Source organism: Tamandua tetradactyla, chromosome 8, assembly GCF_023851605.1.
Source record: "Tamandua tetradactyla isolate mTamTet1 chromosome 8, mTamTet1.pri, whole genome shotgun sequence".
NCBI lineage: Eukaryota > Metazoa > Chordata > Mammalia > Pilosa > Myrmecophagidae > Tamandua > Tamandua tetradactyla.
In genome coordinates this window covers 89,008,103-89,024,712 of record NC_135334.1, presented here as the reverse complement: position 1 = coordinate 89,024,712, position 16,610 = coordinate 89,008,103, and the positions used below count along the sequence as shown (strand labels likewise).

Below are 16,610 nucleotides of genomic sequence, written 5' to 3'. Positions count from 1 at the left end.
TTTGCATTTATAATTCAAAGAAACCTATTATAAAGCTACTTAAATTAAGGAATATCCATGAGAGAAGAGTTCAAGTCAAGACTCTGCCACTTATAAGCCATGAAATCCTAGGTTAAAGCTACTATTCTGAATCTGTTTCCTTATCTGTAAAAGGACCACGTGCAGGCCTTATGGGCAAAAAAGATGGACTGGCCCCTGAAATGGCCACAAAAGGAGAAACCACAGAGAATTTCCTAAAGTAGTACCCAATTCCATATAAACTGCACTCTTATAATAGGTTTTCTTCATAAAATTCCTATTAGTGGAAGTCTCATCAGGTTGTCTCATTTAGTTTTAGTCACTTAGTTAAGAAAAATGATTAAAGACATAATCCAACCTCTCACGAGTTCTTTAAATAGACAACATAATTAAACTGGGAGATTGAGGTATTCCAATAAGAAAATCACAAAAATCTAGCATTAAAAAGGGGCAGCTTTTCAGTGCCAAGAAATGGAAATTCCTTTGTCTGTATTAAAGCTAAAAACAAACAAAACTAATCAAAACTTATAATGTCAGCTGGGTGTTTCAAACACTTGCTAAACAGAAAATCAAACATGAACAAATGTGTGGGGAGTAGGGTATGAGAAGGAGAAAGGAACAAGACGCAATTAATTCCACATGCCAGGTAGAACAAGAGTCAAGTTTTACAGAAAACTCACCAGTGATGAGAAAAATACATAGAAAAGGAAGAAAGGAAGTGAAAAATGTATTGAGAACAAACCATATGTCTCAAGCACACAGAGACAATTTCCCGCAAGTTTCCATAATAACATTTCTTGCATGCTAACACTAAGTACATGTTATGTAAATACAGTCAAATTTGAATAAGAATTTTCTATCTAAATCCCACACTTATAGAGAACACAAAAAGTTTCTACTTGTCTTTCTGAGGTAAAAGCATCATAAATAATAATGCTCACGAATAAGGACTGAACACACAGCACTGGAAGAGAAGTTCAAAGAAAGTAAAGGGTTTGGAATAAATACTTGTCAAAGTTCTTTCCAGTTCCAAAGATATATGAACAGCATTCTCTACTGCAAGGCCTTTTGACTTCTACTAGCTGCATAAAATAGACAAGAATATGTCCCACAGAAAGTTTTGATAGATAAGGAGATTTCTAGCTGAAGAATCCTAAAAATGGCACTATCCATTTGAATTAAAAGTCTTAATTCTCAGGTTGAGAAATAAGCAGATATCATTTTCAACCTCACCTTACCAAACCTTCTGAAAGATCTTATAGCTAGGTTAAAATCATTTATTGGAATATCAGAAATAAAACCCCAGTGCAGTGGAGGTAATAAGCTAAAAGACAAGGAATTCTAGGGTTTATTTAAGGTTAATAACGAAATTCAAAAATTTTCCAGAAATATCTGTATCAATGTAATCCTATGAATATTAGTGGACTTAATACCTTTGAAAAATATATTGGACTTTGAAAATACATATCGTACTTAACTGCCTTTGAAAAACACAGTGAGCTATTAGGAAATTAAATCTCTAATGAAGCCCATTTTCAGAACTGTGTGAAATCTGGCCCTGCTATAAACTGCTTCCTGCTACATAAGACAGTCCCTTTGTGGAAACAAGCTTTTCAGATAACCACTGCCATGATGCAGTAGAAAATACTTGGGCTCTGAGTCTCATAGGCCTGAATTGGAATCTAGTCTCACACAAGGGTTTATTTATTTGGTTCCATAATTTCCTAAAATACAGATAATATACCCACCCCCCCTTCTGCACCTGACACCATCTGTGTGAAATTAAATGTGGTAACATACAAAAGACCAGAGACAAAATTACATTTCCTTATTCATCTACCCTTTACTTCTATGGCAGTGATTCTCAGTATGGTACTTCAGCAGTCAGTCTGTTCTGTAATATTCTAGTCTAAAACATTTTAATCATTTCTGTTTTCTGTAAAGAATTATTTACTTATGAATATAATGTTCAGACTAATTGAAACAAATTTTAATAACCAAAGAAAGAAAGATACTGTAGCTTTTATCTCTGGATTAAATAAACATGCTCTATTCACAAACACGCATACTCATGTTTTAACTGAGGGGACAAAGTTAATGACTTTAGCAGAAGCAGGCTTTAAGCAAACTTCTCTGAAGAATTGATTAAAACAACTGACAAGCCATATCTACTTACTGGTTGAAGGAAGGGTAAATAAGCCTTCAAATACTAATGAAGTAGAATATCAGGCTATGGGCTCAGGACAGCTTTATTAGGAAAAAATATTCCCAGGTAAACCCTCTACCCTGGTGATTCTCAAACTTGTAGAGAAAGTGTGGAACAAATGGAGCTCTCATAACACTACCAGTAAAGTGCAAATGTGTACACTTCAAAACCCTGTTTGGCAATATTTATGAATGAAAATATCCTATGGCCTTGCAATTTACTTTCAGGAATATACCCATCCAAAAGAAAATGATGAGGAAGGTTCATAGAGGTATTATTTGCAACAGCCTAAAAATGAAACAAACCCAAAATCCATCAATAATAAAATGTATGGTATATCCTAACTGCAAAAGTCTATATAGTAATGAAATGGAAAGAACTTTCAAATATTAACCACAGAACCCAAATGCAAAAAGAATACATCCTGTGTGATTTATTTACATAAAGTTGAAATACAAGCAAAACTAAACTAGGCATTAGAAGTCAAGAGAGTGGTTACCTCTGACTTGAATATATTTACATGAGTGAGTTCACTCTGATTATTCTTTAAGATGTACTTGTGAACTTCTGTGTTTTACACTTCAGAAGTGTTTGTCTTTTTAGATGCCATTTCCTACATCATTAAAAGGTGGTTTTTAAAATATTTTTATTGATAAAACAACATACAAACACACATTCTTAACATACAAATATTCCATACATGGTATACAATCAATGGCTCATAGTATCATCATACAGTTGTGTATTCATCATCATGATCATTTCTTTTTAATATATGCATCACACCAGAAAGAGAAATAAATAAGAGAAAAGAAAAAACTCATAACACCATACTTCTTACCCCTCCCTCTCACTGACCACTAGTATTTCCATCTACTAAAAGGTGTTTTTTAATGCCTTTTCTTGGGTTAAATAATAGTTCCACAGGAAGCCTCCCAAATTAAAAAAAAAACAATTATTCTATGGCAGCCTACCTGAAGACCACACTTTGAGAAACAATGTCTACCCCATTTCAAAGTAAAACAGAGGAAATAATACAACAGAGTTTTTCCTAGCCCAAAACCTGTCTATCTCAGGTACTAAAGAACTTCAGCCTGACAGCTAAGTTTTATCCAGAAAAGGCCTGAGTTCACCAGCAGTATGGGACCTAGTAGTCTGCTGCCTTAAATGTGGAACCTGTTATGCTCCCGATGAGCATCTGAGACATCTATGCGCTCAAAGAGCTACAGCTTATTTTCTATTCTCATAGCATGAGCCTAGAGCAGGCAGTACAAACTATCTTCCAAGGGCCAAATCCTGTCTACCTGCATTTTTGTAAGTCAAGTTTTACTGAGAGTCATTAGACACAGCCTCACAAATTGCTTACAGCTGCTTTTGTACTACAAAGACAGGGATGAATAGTTGCAACAAGGACTGTATGGATCACAAAACCTAAATATATTTACTATAAAAAATTTTTTTTAATTTACTATATGGCCCTTTACAGAAAAAGTTTTGTGGACCTCTGACCTATACCAACTGAGTTAGAGCACACCTTGTTGGGTCTTAAACTCTGACTTGAATCTTATTTCTCTTTGTTGAACTTCTCAATTTGTCTAGGTACCACCAGTCCCCTCTCCCCAGAATCTATCCCTAAAACTATAGCTTCTAATTGGAAATTCTATTTCAATCCTAATAAACTTCCCTCTGGAAATGAAACCCAGAGACCCCCTTCTCCAGTTCATCCACACACAAAACCCCATTCTTCAGATATTTTTACCAATACAATTTAGAATCAAGTTTATGATGCCTCCCCCTTAGAAAAAGTGACCTATATACAGCCTTTTATGTCAGGTGAGTCTCTCTACTAGTGCTTCTGAAACTTTAATATGCATACAAATTACCTGGAGACTTTGTTAATACGCTTGATTTCTGATTTAATACGTCTGGTATGAGCCTGAGATTCTTCATTTCTAAAAGTTCATAACTGATGCTAGGAACCACATTTTGAGTAGTAGTAAGACTCTACCAGGCCCACTTCTGCTAGCTCACCACTGAGGACTAGCATTCCTGAGTATCAAGACTATATAATAATCTGTAACAATCTACTTTACTATACAAGACAAATAAAAACAAAAAAAAAAATACCGTAAGAATAATTTTCCTCTGCCTCTCCCTCTCTTTCTCACACACACATACACCTTTACATTATATACCCATGGTTTCTTACATAAAATGCAATGTTTCAAAAGTTACTATTGGGCCACAGTGGCTCAACAGGGAAGAATGCTCGCCTGCCATGCCAGAGGACATGGGTTCGGTTCCTGGTGCCTGCCCATGTAAAAAAAAAAGGTTACTATTAGCCAGGAAAGGGAAATATTTCGTATCGAAAACAAGGGGCCAATTTTTGTAACAGAACAAGTATCTGTGATCTAATGAGAAAAAGACCAACAATTAATTAGATGGGCAAATAATATAAACAGAAAGCAATGGCTCAAACATCTATAAAGATGCTCAGCCTTAACTCATTCAGAAAAACACAAATTAAAACTACACGATCCATTTTTCACTTAGAGTTACAGTGACAAAAAATTTGATAATCTATGTGTACACAGGGAACATGAACTCTTACACTGCCAATAGAGGTATAAATTAGTACAACTTTTATGGGAGGCAAATCTATCAACTTTAAAATGTTCATTACCTTTGGTACTGCTATTGAATTTTGAAATATTTACCCTGCAGCTATTTTGTACATGTTTGAAATGATGTAGTCATTGCAGTACTGACAGCAAAAGGCTGAAAATGATCTAAATGTCCACCAATAAAGGATCAGACAAACTATATATAGTTCAACATATATTGAAATGACATAGGATTCATGATAAATTTTTTAACACCAAGATGCAATGTATAATGCACTGTATGATATATCACCTTTTATTAAAAAGGAAGAAAAAATGTACATATATAAAATACATAAATTTTTTTTGGCAAAATACCCCCAAAATTGGCAATGATGGCTGCTTCTGTGAGAGAGAACTGGAAAGCTGAGGAAGGAGATGAGGGGCATTTGCTTTTATTTCACTATCATCTTTTTGTATCTTTTAAATTATGACCTACCTATGCACATTACCTATTTTTAAAACCAAGTGTTCTGTAAAATAGAAAAATCACAAATCAGAAGGTGCCAAAACAAATATTATTTGAAAGCCGAGTGTTCCTCTCAATGCTGTAGTCTCCACTATCTTTTGTCTTCCAACAATTACATACTCATTTTCATCTATACTTAGAAAATAAATTGATAAACAGTTTTTTAAGTTAAAGTAAAAGACCAGAAGTGTGTTGAGAAAAAGGAGGGTATTGTCTTTCTTCCGCTAATCATTATTAAATTTCCATTCCATTTCTTTACTAGATGTTAAACCTCTTAGATTATAAACCAGATGATTACTTACATACATGAAAGTGTTGGTAAACAGGAATCTATCAGGCTCAATGTCCTGAATGGAATGTGAGAAATTCTTTCTTCCCTGAAGATAACTGTTGATCTTGGGATCAGATTTTCCTCTCTTCTATTTTATCAGAGATTCACCAAGTTCACAAGCCACAATGTAAACTTCAGTATTGTACTAAGTGCAATACCGCAATCAAATAAGAGTGGTTCTACTTATATGTATCTTTCTATACAAATAATTATTGAATTCACCCAGTAACTGAAAAAGAGTATCTATAAGGACCCTTAGTCCCATGTTTTAGCTACTACACATTCATTTAGGGAAACTAAGCACTGAAGCTCAAAGTCCCTTCAACTGCATGTCTAACCATTCAATCCAGCTTCCCGTAAATTTCCACCACCTGAAAGTGGGGCCTACTTACTGGCCATTCTATTAAAACCTGGCTCTCCCATGCCTTCAACAAAGAACCCCAAAATCAAAGCCTACTAATTCTGGAAATAGTAAAAAGAGCAAATGGACAAAGAATAAAATATTTCATTTATCTTCTCATTTTTCACTCCTAATCAGGTGTAATTCTTAACAGAGTCACATCCAACATTATTTTGTTATTAGTTCTTGAATACTGCTTATCTCACCTCCTATACAACTGAAGTCTCAGATGGATGATCATTTGGCAGAAGTACTGAAGAAATCCAGGCAGCACACAGAAAGTTAAGCTAAATGATCTTTTTACAATCTCTTAGATTCCATGACTAAAAAAAATAAGAAAACAGAACCTCAAATATCCTTAGGAGGAGTTGGAAAACATATCTACAAAGGGTCAGATAGTAAATATTTTCAGTTTTGTGGGATATACAATCTTAGTTGCAATCTCTGCCAGTGTAGCACAAAAGCAGCCATGGACAATAAATAAATGAATTATTGTGGCTCTTTTCCAATAAAACTTTATTTACAAAAACAGGAAGCTAGCTGGTGGGCCATAATTTGTCAATCCCTATTCTAAACAATGATTTCCAATGTCTATAGACATTCAGAAAAGTGAAGTATAAATGAGAAAGGCATCAATGGGGAGGCAATCTAAAATTCCATTGTCTATGATGTCACTACTACTAGACAGTATGTAACACTGTAAAATGGATGGTGAATAACCTATTTGATATCTTCAAAAACAAGACAAATGATGAATGCCAGGTTTCAGAAATATCTATATATATCAGAGGCAAAATATAAAAGGGAGATGTGACTGATAGCATTTTTCAAGGTATGTCCACAAATCTGTATTACTGTGTGGCAATATATTAAAAGTTGGTAAATCTAGGTATCTGGGAAGGGGTATACTGGAGTTTTCTGTAAAGAAAATCCAGGGCTCTATCTAAAATTCTATGAAAGTTTTACTTATTAAGTTTATTTTTCAGAAACATAAAACCTCCAGATTGTTCCTATGCCAAATAAATCCTGAAATTTAGAGGTATGAATCTCTCCCAGAACTTCGACCAACTGCATTCTCCTACACCCCATAATCTCTACACTCCTTTCAATATGAAGAAGCTAGAAACAGCCATTGCCCCAGATTCCTGAAGACTAAGAGAATAATCAAATGAGAGGGTGGAGCTGTAATAGAAAAGCTAGGAGCTGAAATAGAAAAGTTAGGAGCTGAATCATTATATAGATATTTCTTTTTAGTTTCCACAGTATTAGAACAGCCAGAAGGAAATACCTGAAATTGCAGACGTCTAACCCATTCTATATTTTGAAATTTGTTCTTTAACTATTTGTTAAACTGTACTTTGAAATTTATCATTTTTCTGCGTATATGTTAAATTTCACTATTTAAAAAAATGTTTTAAAAAATTAAAATAACACAGAATTTGAAGAGATCAACAGCTAGCCCAGTACTGTGGCACAATATAAAAGTCTGTTTATATGATGCTTTACATTATGTCTAAAATAACCCAGATTTTCTCCTCAGCAGAAAAACGTTATGTGTACTCTTATTTAACCAAAAATTGTAAGTGGGGAATAGGGATAAGTAAAGAGACTCAGCACATTGGTAAATATCACAGTATGAAAATGCCCCAGACTGAGCTACGACTATGAGAAGGATCTTTAAAGACATACTTCTGCTTCCTCCTTTTTTCCCTTTCCCTTTTTCCCCCACTGAAAAGGTAATAGGGATTAGGTATCTCTACAGAAAGGAATTAATAACTCTCTAAATCAGAGTTCATAAATGGGCTCCAAGAATATATTAAAGTCATATGCAAAATATCGTTGGGAGGGAGTCTGTGTGTGTGTGTACGTAAAAGTATACAGATGCATACACACTTGCATATTTTTCTAGGGGGAGAATCCACTGCTTTTTTCAGATTATCAAAGGGGCCAATGAACCTACACTTAAAAACTAATTCCAAGTGGTTTGTGTACTTATGCTTGTGTATGTTGGGGCAGGAAATGCAGAGAAAAGGGCTTCATGGGTACCAATTAAAATCTCTCTAAAGGGGGGTGCAAAGGTAGTTCTGTGGTAGAATTTTCACCTGCCATGTGGGAGACCCGGGTTTGATTCTCAGACCATATACTTCCCAAATAAATAAACAAGCAAGCAAATGAAAAACCAAACAAACAAGAATTCAGCAAATGGTGCTGCATAAGGGGATACTCACATGGAAAAAGAACGAAATGTGACTCTCACCATATAGCATACCAAAAAAAAAAAAAACTCTCTAAAAATATCTAATCTGGAATAAAATGTGTAAATGATTAAAACATAATTATACCAAGCTGCCTTGAGGCCAAATATCATAGTAACAGAAAGTACAGGGCAAAAGGCTTTCTGAAGATGATGCATATATTCTTATGTCATAATATATTAAGGACCCTTTCTAGCATGCATGAGACAATTACTAAAATACACTCTACTGAACACTTGGGGGAGGAATTGCTTTTCCAAATGGATAGAGGAAAGAATGGTAAAAAAAAGTTTGATATACCAAAGGTAAAAGATCAAAATAAGGCAAACATTCAGATCCCAGAACAAATTCTCAGGATGTATTCCTGACTGTACATCTGTAATTGTCCAAATTCAGTCTATAGGAATAGCATTAGGAAAAAGAAGTGCTCAGGTTGTCTATTGCTACATAACAAAATCATTCCAAAATTTAACGTCTTAAAAACAATAATAATCATTTTATTATCTTTCACAATTTCTGTGAGTTAGCAATTTGGGAAGCTCTCCACCAAGCAGTTCTAGCTCCAGATCTTACAGCATCTTCATGTGGTCTCTCCACATGAGGTAGTTGAAACTTCCTTACGTTTTGGCAGCCCCAAGCTAGTCAGACTGCTACAAAGCTGCTAAAGGCCAATATTCAGTGAGCTAGGTAGAGTGTCTCTCACCTTTTCTGACCTAGCCTTGGAAGTCATACAGAATAATTTTGCTACATACTACAGTTTACAAGTGATTCACACGACTATCCAAATTCAAGGGGAAGGGATATTGACCCCACCTCATCATGGGATCTGAGTCAAGTTTCACTCTGAAAGAAGATCACGTGGGATGGGAGAGATTGTTGCAACCAACTCTAGAAAATACAGGTCACCACAAGTAGCATCAAGTAAAGTAACTGGTTCTTACTCTTGATACTGTCAACCAATAAAACCCATGTTGAACCTTTTTCATGGGGCTAAAGAACAACAAAGAGTTGTTCCTTGTTATGTATTTTTTAATCTCTCCTTTAAAAAAATGTCCCACCTCAAACTTAGAAATATTTTGTTATCCAACAGCTTCATTTACTGAATTTCATTTTCCATGTTCAATTAAATGTTAACTTCTTAGCAATGTATTACCACTTGTAGTTGACACAAATCTAGCCAAAAGCATGCCAATTCATTTTAGTTAAGACTATGAAGAAGTCTTACCTTAGAGCTAAGTATATACACTTTCTTTTAAGATTTTCTGATAGATCCCCATTTGGAAGTGTACTAGAATAACTGGTCTAGCGTCTTTTCTCTATATTGGTAATTCTTGTATCTCTACTTATTTAAGTGTTTCGATTAAGACTCAATAGAAAAGAAAAACTCCTCTGAAAATAAGCTGGAAACTAAATATTTAAGAAACAAATCAAGGGTCAAATACAAACTCAAGTTATATGAACTATTTACTGGATTCAAGCTGATAAGAAAGTGGGTTCCTTTTTCACTTTTTCAAAAGTAAAGGCTTATAAAGCATTTTTCCACAAACAACAGAATAGCTCTAACATCTTGGTTAACATTTCTTCTTTCAATAAAGGATGCTAGTGTCCAGAACTGCTGTGAGCACCCATTGAAGTAGATACAATGGCCACTCTGTTTGCCTACACAGGCACTGATATACCAATATTTAACTCTCTGTATCCTATTTTCCCCAGTGTCCAAGGTATTTCATGTAGTAAGAAATCTAAATAAGTTAATTAGTTCTTAGACCACTACACAACTATTTGGTATACTTCTGTTGCTCAATAAGCATGGCATTTTGGCAAGAATTAAAACGGCCCTAAGATTTTATGCTCACGGAAAATAAGACATTGGGAAAAATCAGATTCAGAATTCCTTTGACTGATGTAAAAAAATTAAACACAATGACACCTTAAAAACTCAAGTTCTGCCTTTTGGTAGAGCCACGTGAAAACCAGCAGACACCTTCATGTTTGCCATGTGCCCTTCCAGCTGAGAGAGAAATGTCGATTGTCATCGGCCTTCTTGAACCAAGGCACCAGGAATCGAACCCTCATCTCTGGCATGACAGGAAGGTCAGAGAGTACTCACACCCCACCTTAAACAAAGTGAAGGCTTTAAGAAATCAACTGAAGAAAGTTTGACCTCTGCGCCTCAGTGTTATGTAGCCTGGAACTGTCAAAAGACAATAAGACTATCCAGAGAAGCCTTTAATGGCCGAACAGAAAAAGACAGCTGAAGTGGAAGTGGCTTCTCCTTGCAGAGCTTTGTGAAAAAAGTTTTACTGTGGATCATGTGAATGCCACAGAAGAAATGAAACAATAGAAGGTCCCCAGAGCAAGAGGGCAGTCAATGAGGAGCACACAAAAGGGCATCCAAGAAAAGATTCAGCATTAAGAGTGGGCCGCTTTCTCTCTCTCTCAGCCAACACAACAAGCAAACTGACTGCCCTCCCCCCTCTCTACGTGGGACATGACTCCCAGGGATGTGGACCTTCCTGGCAATGTGGGACAGAAATTCTAGAATTAGCTGGGACTCAGTACCAAGAGATTGAGAAAACTTCTAGACCAAAAGGGGGAAGAGAGAAATGAGACAAAATAAAGTGTCAATGGCTGAGAGATTCCAAACTGTCTAGAGGTTATCCTGGAGGTTTACACATTAAATAGATATCACCTTTTTAGTTAAGGTGTAACAGGGAGGCTGGAGGGAAGTGCCTAAAAATGTAGAGCTGTGTTCCAATAGCCCTGTTTCTTGAAGATGATTGTATAATGATAGCTTTCACAACGTGACTGTGTGATTGTGAAAACCTTGTGTCTGATGCTTCTTTTGTCTACCTTATCAACAGATGAATAAAACATATGGAATTAAAATAAATAATAGGGGGAACAAATGTTAAAATAAATTTAGATCGAAATGCTAGTGATCAATGAAAGGGAGGGGTAAGGGGTATAGTATGTATGAATTTTTTTTCTGTTTTCTTTTTCTGAATTGAGGCAAATGTTCTAAGAAATGATCATGATGATGAATATACAATTATGTGATGAATAAAAAGAATGTTCAGGGCGGGCCGCGGTGGCTCAGCGGGCAAGAGTGCTTGCCTGCCATGCCGGAGGACCCCGGTTCGATTCCCGGCCCCAGCCCATGTAACAAAAAACGGACAAACAAACAAAATATAATAAAAAATAAGAAAATGTTTCCCTTTCTTCCTCCCTTCCTTCCTTCCATCCTTCCTTCCTTCTCTGTCTTTCTTTCCTTCCTTTAAAAAAAAAAAAAAAAAAAAAAAAAGAATGTTCATACTGTATGTCGACTGGTTTTATTAATAAAAATTTTTAAAAAAAGAGTGGGCCACACGCCAAAGGCCCCAAAGTCAGATTTAAACCACACACACACAAAAAAACTCAAGTTCTACTCCATTAAAAAGGGAAAAAACGTCAATTATATGCCATTAACATTTTCTGTTAAGAAAATTTACTTTTTTTCAGTAATACCCATTTTTCATTTGTTTTTGTTTCTGTCCTCAAAGTCTGAACCAACAGCAGGGTAACTTGTCTACTGTAAAACCTACAGAAGAAGGCAGAGACTGTTTCCATCTTTGTCCCTGTTATCACATAACTTGAAATAATAAAACGAACAGGGGAAGGTATACAAACTAACAAAAAAGTAAACATTTCAGGGTGAGTGTGGGAAGGCCAACTCCACTGCTTTTGAAACCATATTCAGCTCAGAAAACAATTTTTAAAAAGTAATTTCCATAATCACACTTTTTTAAACTATTGTGCTATGGTCTCTCCTCTCTTTAATAAAATGATGTCATATTAAGACATGAAATTTTTATCTTAATACTTCCAGACTTAAAAAAGTGAAACACAGTGTTTCAATGCAAAAAGGCATACTAATATTTTAAGTATACTCCCAAAGGTAGAACTTCTCAAACGTTTCCAACACAGCAGAGGAAGTTAAAGTATCTCATTTTGCTGAGAAATTCATACCACAATAGATCTAAGTTTAATATAAAAATATTTCAAATTTCTGAGTAAAATTGATGTTAAAGGAAAATATAACAACTTTACCCTGAACAGTACAAAGATTACATACAGGTTTATATAAAAATGGCTGTGGCAAATTATGTTCTCTGCATAGCTGTGGTCTTAAACTACTGAAGCCTATTCACGAAGATTAGCATCTCACTGAACAAACTGATAGAATCAAAATGATATGGGGGGAAAATAAAACAAAAACAATATGGGGTCATTTTGCTGGTTACAGAAGTGATTAAGACTCAGTCTGATTATTATAGCAAATGACTTGGACCCTAACTGCAGAAAAGTACTCTGCAATTTCTGCTTCATATGCATGCTGCATTTCCTTTCTATTTCTCTTCTGTCATGTTCTTATGCAGCTTTTAGAAACTGTTCTCAAAATCAAACCTCTAACAGGCCTAACAGGCTCCAGTCCTCTAAGGTAACATTTGCCAAAGGGTGTAAATGGAACTAGGAAACTGTATACTTTATCCTGAATCAGATTATTAACAAAGTACATTAGCATATAAAAGACTACAAAATGTCCTGAGGTAAAGAAATCCACTGGATTGTTTAAACAAAGCCCTTCACAAATTTCCCCACACTAAGAAAACAATGCTCATAAACACTTACTGATTACCTTATCAGCCTTCTAAAGTAATGATTTTCCAAAAATGGTCCAAACCTCCTGATAGACTACAAATGATTTAAAAAGAATGATCTTCTATTAGTTCAAAAGTTTACTTAGGAATAAACTATCAGACTGCTTATTAAGAGATGCAAAACTTGGAATATTAGAATGGACCCCCAAATCCTGGGTGTTGCAATTGACAATGCTGCAAAGCTCCTACCACATATACACACTTAAAGCTAGAAATATGTTATTTTCAAGAGGGATACTCACTGTCAATGAATTTAATTATCATTATTTTTGCTTTTTAATTAAAAAGTACCATTAATTTTAGTTGTTTTATTGTAGAGGATGTATTATACAATTGCAGAACACAGATTTGGTGCCAACAGTTTTCTATTCTAGACTTTTAAGACAAATTTGTTGTATGATTTATGACTTAATTAGGAACCATCCATATTCCTACTGTTGAAGAAAATCCCTCTCCCCCAATAATGCTTATACACTCACAATTGCTATTATTCCACTAAAAAGTGGGAATTACTGAGCTAAGGGATGAGCCAAGTCAAGGGCCAGGCAATGCTGTCCCACTGCACTACCTCTTTGCAAGCAGTCCCAACCCTAGTGGGATAGCTGAGATCCCCCCCCAGCAATCCCAACCCCAGTGGGTGGCTGAGAAGAGTCATCCACACCCATAAGCTAAAAATCCTAGTACTAAGATACCTTCTTCTTCAAGTACTGATCCAGAATGAAAAAAATCGCCAAAATAGCACAACAAACATATCAAAAATTAAATAAAGTAATGAGTAACTGCATGTACCTGCTCCCCAGGGCCAGTCAGGCTTCCTTACTCTGTAAATCATTCTCTGCAGTCTTACAGGACTTCACTGAGCAGAGAATTGCAGAATTCTTTCTTAATAAGTCCTATCTTCAAAGGTTCCCTCTTGCATGGGTGCAAAGACCATTTCCTCAGCTAGGTTCAATGTTCCTCAAGGAATGTGTCTTTTATTTCTTCCATATTTCAAGAAAAACACTGATTCAGAGCCAGAAAGGGTCCAACATATTCATTTTAAGGAGGTGAAATGAAGACTCAGAAAGGTTAAACAACATGGATGAGGCCACGCAGCAAGGGAGAGGCAGCAACAAGACCAGAACTCTGGTCTCCTGACTTTAGGTGTCGTAAATTTCAGTCCAAAATGATCTAAGTTTGATCTATTTAGGCAGAATGCAGTGGAAGAGGGAGGTAGTAAAGCAATTACTAAAAGGTGAAAGGCCAACTTCAGCAATACAACCATCCCTGCTGCACAGGCACCCTCTTGTGGAAAAGAAAGTAGTTTGAACACATAGTATGTGTGCCAACCATCTCAACCTGCTCCTCAGCATGTGTAAAAAAGAAGAAAAACTTGGGAGCCACTGTTCTAAGGATCCTCATGCTGCCTATGGGGTCACATTCAAAGTCCCCTACTTAGATGCTTCCATTCCCAGCTCTTCTCAGGCTTTCTCGTTGGCCACCTTGCCCATACCAACCACATGGCATACAGACTGGGTCAGGGCCAATCCTGGAACTAGTAATTTCTCTGAACTTAGTTGTCAATGATCCTTTCAGTCTCTCAATGGAATGGGAAGCTGAGTGGGAAGGGATAGCTTCCAGACAATGTCTTAAAACGACTACCATAAATAAACTCTCAAGTCTTTTCCTGTTGTATCTTTAAAATTTTGCCAGATTCAAAAAAACAGTCTGCAACTAAACACAGTCAGGCAGGGATCAGATCAGAAAGATTGGGGGGAGAGGGGGAGCTCATAAAATAAACCTATCTCTGAAGTCTTCAGCAAAGCACCGCTCCTCCTATGGTCCAGCAAAAAATAAAAACTTTAATTCTCATATTAATAGAAATATAATAGAAACCAAGAGGGAAGTGTCTATGACTTTCTGGATTCTTAATATGTTTCCACTGTGATATTAATTTGAGCTCTTAAGAAACCCACCCCAATAATCCTTGAAACCTTGCATTATTGTGTTAAAGTTGGGATGAAAATATGAATAGCAAAGTAAAAACATTAGGACATACAAACTCATGGGAAATCTTAGTCAATTTACTGATTAAGAATCAAAGTCACGGTGCTAAAAATCCTAGTATTAAGATACCTCCTTCTTCACATACTGATCCAGAATGAAAAAAATAGCCAAAATAGCACAACAAACATATCAAAAATTAAATAGAGTAATGAATAAACCAAAATACTGGGACTGCCACTAACCAACTGACCTTGGATAAACCAGTTAACCTCTCTGGTCATTCATAAAATTAATTGAAGAGGAGGCCACATCACCGATTATTTGTTAAATCCTCTTCTGGCTCTCAAAGTCTATAAGATACTTCTTTGTAATATATTAGATTCTCTAGAGAAATATTAGCTCCAAAAGGTCACAAGGGTTATCATCATTTTAAGCAGTACACCTAATATTCACTGGTCTTCAACAGTCTATACACAGCTCTGCAAACTCGTGTCCTATCACTAATTCTTATTTTCTTATCTCCTGATGCTTCTGCTTATGCCAATAATCATTTTTAAGCGAAATCCACAAGGTTTTAAAAATCACGTATTTTTAAGAAACTTACATAGAATCACCCTTCAAACTATGTGGATGATGAGCACAAATAATCTCAGGGCTCCACTGAGATCCAAATACACCCTTCTAAATTCCTGTGGTACTTCTATGAGGTCTTTCAACACAGATATGAACCTCAAAATGCTTTAACAAATCTTTCCTCCAGAGATCTTAACTACCTAAGGCTTATGTAGGTCAAAGTACTTTCTTCTTCTACCTCTGAACACACAGTATTTAAGCATTTATTCATTCTTAAGCCACATAATCTACTTTCTGGTAATTCTTGCTGGAGAGCAGCCATTATATATAGCATCATAAAGCTACTCGAAAATCTTTAGTAAAACTATTATTCCTTCATTTTTAGAAAACTGATAACGGCTTGTTTTTCTCAAAGAATCCAATTAAAAACTCTTCTATTTCAACTACGCATTTGTATACTTTTTATATTTTTATCACTCCTAATTGAAAACACTTGTTCATAAAAGTGAGCAATACACATAAATATAATTGAGTTGAATTTTAACATTGGGCTTTCTGCCTATGCATTAGATAACGAGCTATTAAACCAGGATCCACAGACATCTCACCACCACCACCACCAAGGATGTTTAAGTGAGCTAAGTGTCTAAATAACTACCTGAAATTATATGAAAAATTAAGTGCATGCATTTTTCTGAAAAGACAGAATAAAAAGCTTGAGATGCTTGGAGAGGTTCATGACGTTTGTCTAAGAATCTCTGTATTAATATTTAAGATTTTATTCTGAGTCAGAATGCTTCAAATAAGACAGAATAATAAGAATTCCTTAAAATCAAGGATTTTTCATCCTTGCCCATTTCTCATCCTTGACCATCATGACAATTCTGGAAAGCATCCCATAAAAGATAAGAATAGATCTAAACTAAATATTACAACATAATCTTAACAAATACAACATAATCTTAACAAATACACATACACACATTCTAGATAGAATGGATCCATCAAT

At 35.5% G+C, this 16,610-nt stretch overlaps 1 protein-coding gene across 3 annotated transcripts in view; it reads right to left on the bottom strand.

Moving 5' to 3' along the window:
- The window catches only part of FAR1 (fatty acyl-CoA reductase 1), a 112,663-nt gene that overhangs the window by 81,868 nt on the left and 14,185 nt on the right, over positions 1-16,610 (bottom strand). Inside the window, exons 1-2 of one of the 3 annotated variants that reach the window (XM_077114061.1) lie at positions 8,316-10,808; positions 6,294-6,410 (exon numbers count right to left, since the gene is read on the bottom strand). The exons of 1 other annotated variant lie outside the window; for it this stretch is intronic. The gene's annotated coding sequence lies outside the window, so the exon portion shown is untranslated. Of the gene's footprint in view, positions 1-6,293; positions 7,415-8,315; positions 10,809-16,610 lie in introns of those variants that run through there. One more of the 3 variants, XM_077114060.1, reaches the window with a different exon arrangement.